This window comes from Schistocerca gregaria, unplaced genomic scaffold, assembly GCF_023897955.1.
Source record: "Schistocerca gregaria isolate iqSchGreg1 unplaced genomic scaffold, iqSchGreg1.2 ptg000305l, whole genome shotgun sequence".
In the NCBI taxonomy this organism is placed as follows: domain Eukaryota; kingdom Metazoa; phylum Arthropoda; class Insecta; order Orthoptera; family Acrididae; genus Schistocerca; species Schistocerca gregaria.
This window is the reverse complement of record NW_026061787.1, coordinates 1623127-1632532: the sequence shown is the minus strand read 5'-3', so window position 1 is coordinate 1632532 and position 9406 is coordinate 1623127.

Here is a 9406-nt window from a genome sequence, read left to right as displayed (position 1 = left end):
TAAACAGGCGAAAAAATGCCGTACCCTATTACCGTGATGCCAAAGAGTCGCAGTTGTAACAGCTGAAATCATACAAATACATTGTTGCAACACTTAATAGGTACAAGAAATGTCACGACCACAATAGTCTGAGTTGTAGGTAAAGCAGCAAAACAGTGCAGCTGACAATCCCCGCGAATTTCCGCTAGCCCCTTGTAACTCAGGGCAGGCTGCTGCTTCTTGTGGTCGAACAGCCAACCCCTTACTGCATTCCACGGTTACGCCGATGGCGAAGGCTGTGGTACTGAGATGAGAAGAATTTAGTGCACGAAGGCTGAGGGCTTACACATCCACACTATGTTCGTTTAGGACTTAAGCTCACGTTCTCTAAACACTTCCATAGTGGAAAATGATGAAAGGTTTCTGTTCCAGTAGTGTGCTGCAGCGTTGGCTCTTGCTATACCGTGCCCAGTTGGCTGTGTTTTGCCTTGCAATGCATAACACACTCATCCACTCGCCACTTTTATTTATCATCATCCCAATGAACCATGAACCATGGACCATGGACCTTGCCGTTGGTGGGGAGGCTTGCTTGCCTCAGTGATACAGATAGACGTACCATAGGGCAACCAAAACGGAGGAGTATCTGTTGAGAGGCCAGACAAAGGTGTGATTCCTAAAGAGGGGCAGCAGCCTTTTTAGTAGTTGCAGGGCAACATTATGGATGATTGACTGATCTGCCCTTGTAACACGAACCGAAACGGCCCTGCTGTGCTGGTACTGCGAATGGCTGAAAGCGAGGGGAAACTATGGCAGAAATTTTTCCCGAGGGCATGCACATTTACTGTATGGTTAAATGATGATGGCGTCCTCTTCGGTAAAACATTTCGGGGGTAAAATAATCCCCCATTCGGATCTCTGGGCGAGCTCTACTCAGTAGGATGTCGTTATCAGGAGAAAGAAAACTGACGTTCTACGGAACGGAGCGTGGAATTTCAGATCCCTTAATCGGGCAGGTAGGTTAGAAAATTTAAAAAGGGAAATGGATAAGTTAAAGTAAGATATAGCGGGAATTGGTGAAGTTCGGTGGCAGGAGGAACAAGACTTTTGGTCAGGTGACTACAGGGTTATAAACACAAAATCAATGAGGGGTAACCAGGAGTAGGTTAAATAATGAATAAAAAAAATAGGAGTGTGGGTAAGCTACTACAAACAGCATAGTAAACGCATTATTGTGGCCAAGATAGACACGAAGCCCACGCCTACCACAGTAGTAGAACTTTATATGCCAACTAGCTCTGCAGATGACGAAGAAATGTATGATGAAGTAAAAGAAATTATTCAGATAGTGAAAGGAGACGAAAATTTAATAGTCATTGGTGACTGCAATTCGGTAGCAGGAAAAGGGAAATAAGGAAACGTGGTAGGTGAATATGGATTGGGGGGGGGGGGGGGGGGGGAAGAAATGAAAGAGGAAGCCATCTGGTAGAATTTTGCACGGATCATAACTTAGCTATGATTAACACTGGGTTCAAGAATCATGAAAGAAGGTTGTATATGTGGAAGAGACCTGGAGATACTGCAATATTTCACATTATATAATGGTAAGACAGAGATTTAGGAAACAGGTTTTAAATTGTAAGACATTTCCAGGGGCAAATGTGGACTCTGGCCACAATCTATTGGTTATGACCTGTAGAAACTGCAAAAAGGTGGGAATTTAAGGAGATGGGACCTGGATAAACTGAAAGAACCAGTGGTTGTACAGAGCTTCAAGGAGACCGTAAGGGAACAAATGACAGGAATGGGGGAAAGTAATACAGTAGAAGAAGAATGGGTAGCTTTGAGAAACGAAGTAGTGAAGGCAGCAGAGGATAAAGTAGGAAAAAAGATGAGGACTGCTAGAAATCCTTGGGTAACAGAAGAGTTATTGAACCTAACTGATGAAAGGAGAAAATATAAAAATGCAGTAAATGAAGAAGGCAAAAAGGTATACAAATGTCTCAAAAATGAGATCGACAGGATGTGCAAAATGGCTAAGCAGGGATGGGTAGAGGACAAATGTAAGGATGTAGAGGCTTGTCTCACCAGGGGTAATATAGATACTGCCTACAGGAAAATTAAAGAGAACCACTTGTATGAATATCAAGAGCTCAGATGGAAACTCAGTTCTAAGCAAAGAAGGGAAAGCTGAAAGTTGGAAGGAGTATATAGAGGGTCTATACAAGGGTGATGTACTTGAGGACAATATTGTGGAAATGGAAGAGATGTAGATGTAGATGAAGATGAAATGGGAGATATGATACTGCATGAAGAGTTTGACAGAGCAGTGAAAGACCTGAGTCGAAAACCTTCCATTAGAACTACTGACAGCCTTGGGAGAGCCAGTCCTGACAAAACTCTACCATCTGGTGAGCAAGGTTTATGAGACAGGCGAAATACCCTCAGACCTCAAGAAGAGTATAATAATTCCAATCCCAAAGAGAGCAAGCGTTGACAGATGAGAAAATTACCAAACTATAAGTTTAATAAGTCACAGCTGCAAAGTACTAACGCAAATTCTTTACAGATGAATGGAAAAACTAGAAGCCAACCTCGGGGAAGATCAGTTTGGATTCCGTAGAAATATTGGAACACATGAGGCAATACTGACCCTACGACTTACCTTATAAAGTAGATTAAGGAAAGGCAAACCTACGTTTCTAACATTTGTAGACTTAGAGAAAGCTTTTGACAATGTTGACTGGAATACTTGCTTTCAAATTCTAAAGGTGGCAGGGGTAAAATACAGGGAGTGAAAGGCTATTTACAATTTGTACAGAAACAAGATGGCAGTTATAAGATTCGAGGGACATGAAAGGGAAGCAGTGGTTGGGAAGGGAATGAGACAGGGTTGTAGCCTCTCCTCGATGTTATTCAATCTGTATATTGTGCAAGCAGTAAAGGAAACAAAAGAAAAGTTCGGAGTAGGTATTAAAAGCCATGGAGAAGAAATAAAAACTTTGAGGTTCGCCAGTGACATTGTAATTCTGTCAGAGACAGCAAATGACCTGGAAGAGCAGTTGAACGGAATGAATAGTGTCTTGAAAGGAGGATATAAGGTGAACATCAACAAAAGCAAAACAAGGATAATGGAATGTAGTCGAATTAAGTCAGGTGATACTGAGGGAATTATATTAGGAAATGAGACACTTAAAGTAGTAAATGAGTTTTGCTATTTGGGGAGCAAAATAACTGATGAGAAGTAGAGAGGATATAAAATGTAGACTGGCAAGGAAAGCGTTTCTGAAGAAGAGAAATTTGTTCACATCGAGTATAGATTTATGTGTCAGGAAGTCGTTTCTGAAAGTATTTGTATGGAGTGTAGCCTGGTATGGAAGTGAAACATGGACAATAAGAGAATAGAAGCTTTCGAAATGTGGTGCTACAGAAGAATGCTGAAGATTAGATGGGTAGATCATATAACTAATGAGGAGGTATTGGATACGATTCGGGAGAAGGCGAGTTTGTGGCACAACTTGAGTAGAAGAAGGGATCGGTTGGTAGGACATGTTCTCAGACATCACAAATTTAGTATTGGAGGGCAGCAGGAAAGGTAAAAACGTAGAGGAAGACCAAGAGATGAATACAGTAAACAGATTCAGAAGGATGTAGGTTGCAGTAGGTACTGGGAGATGAAGCAGCTTGCACAGGATAGAGCAGCATGGAGAGCTGCATCAAACCAGTATCAGGACTTAAGACCACAACATCCCAATGATCAAATTTGTGCTGTATTCATATTAATTTATCTCATTTTTAATACAATATACAACAAATAACTGTTTTTATGACACAAGAAATTATGTGCTGGACAGACCTATTCCTTGAAGTTGTGATTTCATTTGCCACATAATATATTTTTCTACAGTTGAGCAGAGCTATTCACTTATACTTTAGTGACATTTGTTAATCATGTGGTTATTGATCTTCTTATGGGCTTGCAAGACACATTCACTGATGAAATTTTGTTCATCACATGAAATTAAATCCTTATACATTTGTGCACAGCTATTCACTTATGCTGTAATAACATTTGTCAAGCATGTGGTTCTTTATAAGAGTTTTAAATTTATCCTAATTTTCCAGCTCTTTCATATGTTTTGGTAGTGCATTAAAAATTTTGATTCCTTGATTACATACATGTTTCTGATTTTGGGTCCTTATTACAGCCTGTAAGTGGAGATTTTTACATTGCCGTGTATGGTAACCTGTATTGGTTTTTCATTTTGTCGCGATTTTGTTTGATCACCGACAGACATTTCAGAATGTATAATGATGGAATTGCAAAAATTTCCAATGCTTTAAAAAGGGGCCTACAACGTGTTTGATGTGGGCTCTGGGTCGTTATCTGAATAGGGTGTTTTTGTAATTTGAAAATCTCATTTAAACAACAATTTGTTTTTCCTCAAGGATACTATCCCATAGGCCTCAATTGACTGGAAATAGCCAAAATATACTAATCTGGTACAGTCATTACTACAAACTCTTGAAATTATTCCAAGTACAAAACATGCTGAATTGGGTTCTAGTGCTAAGCTCACCACATGGTCCTTCCAGTTTATCTTCTCATCAATGTGCATACCCAGGAATTTTGCTCACTGAACTCTTTCAAGTTGTTTCCCTCCATAGTGAGATGTAGGTCGTCATGTTCACTTATTCTTACATATTGCACATAATTAGTTTTTTTTTGCATTCAGTGTTAGCTTGTTTGCACCGAGCCATTTTTGTGTATCTTGTAGGACATGGTCCACAATAGTGTGCAATGACTGCTTCATAAAACAAACAATTAAACTAGTATCTTCAGCAAAACAACTTGATTCTAGCTTTTCTATCTGGCACATGAATATAATTAATGTAAACGGGGAACAGTAAGGGGCCTAATACACTTCTTTTGGTGCTGTAATTCCAACCACCGTCATCCTCTTTTCCAGATACTACTCAAGCCACTTTTTGTTCCGGTCCTCTGATACCTATAGCTTCAAGCTTTTCCAAAAGTATGCTGTGGTCAACAGTGTCAAAGGCTTTTGACAGCTCTAGATTTATCCTGACAACACTTTTTCCCTCTCCCAATTTACTAATTATTTCTTTTGGGTTTTTTCCAGTAAAGCTGTTTCGGTACTACTCCCAGCTAGAAATCCATGCTGATTACTGTTTATCAGATTCCATAATTAAGATAATGTGTCACTCTATATTTGATTAGTATCGCCAAAACCTTAGAGAAAGTTGGGAGAAGTGAGACAGGTCTGCAGTTTTCTGTTTCAAGATTATCACTCTTTTTCAACAGGGGAACGAATTTAGAGATTTTCGTTTCTGTGGAAAAAACTTGCATATTTTTTGACAAAATACAGTTGATATGCTACACTGGGTTTTTTCTTTATTGTGTAGATACACGGTCTGGTCCATAATATTAATGTGACCACTGCCTGCAATCAAAATCGACATGCAGTAATCACTCACAGACAACACCACTAGCAGTGAAGGGTATACAAAGCATGTTGGGAGCCAGAGAAAATAGTGCAGTTGTCACTGTAAGGAGGAGACAAAATGTGCACTGTCATTGGCTTTTGGGGAAAGGGTGGAAGCATTTGGGAATGAGTAAGTCTGTAAACTGTTTGCATGTCAGTGTGGTTAAAGTATACTGTGCTCAGCAAAATGGTGCTATTCAGAATTGGTGCCGTGGATACTGTTGTGTAGTCATGGGCCACAGATGACAGGGGTGAGTGTCAGCTGCAGAGACGTGCATCTGTTAAACAACTGACCACCCAGATGAACCGAGAGGCTTTTCAAATGACAGATGGCCATTGGCATGCACATTGTTAAATGTCTGAAAGCAAAACACACTGCAACAACTGTCAGAATGGGGCACAACAGGGGAGGGAGTCTGTGGCATTCCCTGGGTGGTGATGATATTCTGGGAGGCACAAAGGATCAACAGATGTATCCGTCTGTCCTCGAGGGCCGTGTCCACCCGTACACACAGTTTGTTTTTATTCAGCATAGTGACATTTACCAGCAGTACAATGCAACACAGCTCGCAGTGTACATGTGTGGTTCAAACAGCAACAGGACGAGTTTATTACATGCCTCTAACCACCAAAGTCCTCGGATTTAAACCAACTGAGAATCTGTGGGAACCCCCCTGCCAGTGTGTATTGTCTGTGGATCCTCACATGAGAAACCTAGAACACCTGGACTTGGCAATGAAATAGTAATGGCTCCACACCCCTGTTAATACAGAACCTCACAGCCACGTGGGGGAGCCCAGTTTGATACGGGATTTTTGTGTCCTTGGAAAGTGGGCATTGTGTTGTTCTTGTCATCAACAAGCATGTCTCAAAAGCAGCATAAAATGAAAAGAATTGCAGTAGGCAACTGATTGAGCCTGGATGGGGTCTGCCAGTCATTAATGCCATATGATCATTTCCATGAATCTCCTCCTGCATGTCTCGCAACGGTGTGCACTGCAAAAAGAGGTTATTCGAGGTCTTGACGGGTAGTCACATTAACGTGTCTGCTGGACAGTGTATTTTCAGAAGAAATGAAGGTAACAAACTAAATAAATCATAATTACATTATTACTTTGCAGTGAGCCACAGGAGGCCAAGATCCATTGTACCAAAACACTCATAAAACATCTTTGAACCACCAATTGAATTTTATCAGTGGAGTTCATCTCACCCTTTATGTAGGAGAAAGTAAAAAACCTCCATAGACAATTTCAGAGGAGCCTCATATCTGATAGTACACTGATAAGATATCTTTTTTCGGTTGCTACTTTGGACTTCTGATCACTGTATGTTTCTGAGGAAAGGCCATAATGTTCAGACTTTGGTGACCAAGGTAGACAAAAGCTTTTAAATTTTGAAATAGTATCCTTGTTTGTTTATAGCCCAACACATTTAGCATATTTGGTCACTGTTCCTCTTTGGTACGTTTCCCTTTCTAATGCTCTAGGTGGAATGAAGTGGTCATATGGACATTGATACCTGGGAGTCACTTGCTGGGTAAGTTTCGCTGACAAGTTGCAGGTGTTTTCTGTTGACACCACGGTGGGTGACTTTCATGCTGGCGATGATGAATCAATAATAAGGACAACATATCACCCACTCCCTGAGCAGAGAGAAGGTGCGACATGACTGGAAATGAACTGCATGGCAGTCAGATATGCTGACCACTCAGTGAAGTGGGTCGATAGATGCTACTCAACGTTATTTGCCTCCCTTCATCACATATTTTATAATGTGCCTTTTACATGCTCTTTCCTCAACCCTCCTCGTATGGGATTATTCTCTCCCAAATGCTTGTCTACAAGGAATGTTGTACCACACAATGTGGCCACATTAAGATCCTAACTCGTAGTTAGTCATCGAGATGAACATTGTAAGTTGCCATTGGCAGTCAGTCTCAAACACAACAGGAATCACTGCAGACCCATGTCTACTAGTTTTCAACCAAATAATGTGATGGCAAGTTGCATGCAGTGGGACCCTTGCAGAAGACTATTGAGGCATAAAAATGTATATGTTGTCAGTGCAGCAAACACCACATAAACTGGACAGCAGGTGACTTGAAATGTGTGGTGGTTTAGCCTCTTTCTGAGAACATATCAAGGGCTCTGACAGCACAATAAGGTTTTTAACCTGCAATGGGCAGAGGATAAACAGAGTGTCTCAAAAGTTACAGAACACTTATGTTGTGTAACAGCATGCAAACAAATTAGACCTAAGGTATTGTCACAAAGTTTTATGCAGTTTAATCAATTTCAACATGTGGGCACAATTTCCAGTCTGTTATCAGGATCGATCCACATTCAGCACATTATATCTGCATCACCTGTGGCAAGGACAGAAATGATTTTGTTCATTAAATTTTTGATGTGGTTGACAGCTGCTTGTTAGACTCTGTCCTTGGTATGTGCTCACAGAAACAAGCCCACGTTTCTAATGCCTGTTGGCCTAGAACACCAGGGAATAGGACCACCCCTGCCATTTCAGCATACCTCGTAACACCTGGTCCGCAACATCTGCCACAGTGCACCATATTGCTGGAAAAAGACTGTGTCTCGGGAGTCAGCCAGTCATAGTAACAGCCTGAGCATATCAAGGTAAGAGGTTTTTTTTCTGAGGATAAAATGGTCCCAGAATACCATCAACCACCAAACAATAGAACACATTCCCTGCCATGTACCTCTTCCATCACAGTATGTGGATTGGTAACATATCATTATCTTCTCACTGGATATGTATATACTCTGAAATGCCAACAAAACTGGCTTAGGCATGCGGATTCAAATACAGGGATTTGTAAACATACAGATTATGGCACTGCAGTCGGCAATGCCTATATAAGACAACATTTTTCTGGCACAGATGCTAGATTGCTTAGTGCTGCTACAATGGCAGCTTATCAAGATTTATGTGAATTTGAATGTGGTGTTATAGTTGGCATATGAGCAATGGGACAAAGCATCCCCAACGTAAGAATGAAGTGGTTGTTTTCACGAGCATTCAGTGAATATCCGGAATCTAGTAAAACATAAGATCTCCGACATTGTTGCAGCCGAAGAAAGATCCTGCAAAAACAGGACCAACAACTGAAGAGAATCATTCAAAGTGACTGAAGTGCAACCCTTCTGCATATTTCAATGCTGGGCCATGGACAAGTGTCAGAGTGTGAACCATCACCGATATGAACTTTTGTAGCGGAAGGTCCACTTGTGTACCCTTGTTGACTGAATGACACAAAGCTTTATGCCTCACCTGGGTCCATCAACACCGATATTTGACTATTGATGAGTGGAAACGCATTGCCTGGTCGGACAAGTCTCATTTCAAACTGTGTCGTGCAGTTGGACACGTACAGGCATGGAGACAACCTCTTGAATCTATGGACACTGCATGTCAGTAGGGGACAGTTGTAGCTGGTGGAGGCTCTGTAATGATGTAGGAGGCATGCAGTTGGAGTATATGGCTAGGTATGACCCTGAAAGGTGACACATACATAAGCATCCTGTCCATTGGGAATTCCGATGGACTCGGTCAATTCCAGCAGGACAGTGATACAGTTGGCAGGTCCAGAATTGCTACAAAGTGGTTCCTGGAACACTCTTCTAAATTTAAACACTTCCACTGGCCACTAAACTCCCCAGATTTGAACATTGAGCTTATCTGGTATGATTTGCAATGTGCTGCTCAGAAAAGACACTCACATAGCCCTCTATGCAGCATTCAAAGTGTCAATTCCTTCCATCACTACTTCAGACAATAGTCATGCCCATGAGGCACAATTGATTACTAAACTTAGCCAGCACTGTACAACTGATGCGTGTTATGAAGATATAACATACTTTGCTCAGAGACAATAAAAGTGTGTGGGTAAATACTTTAAT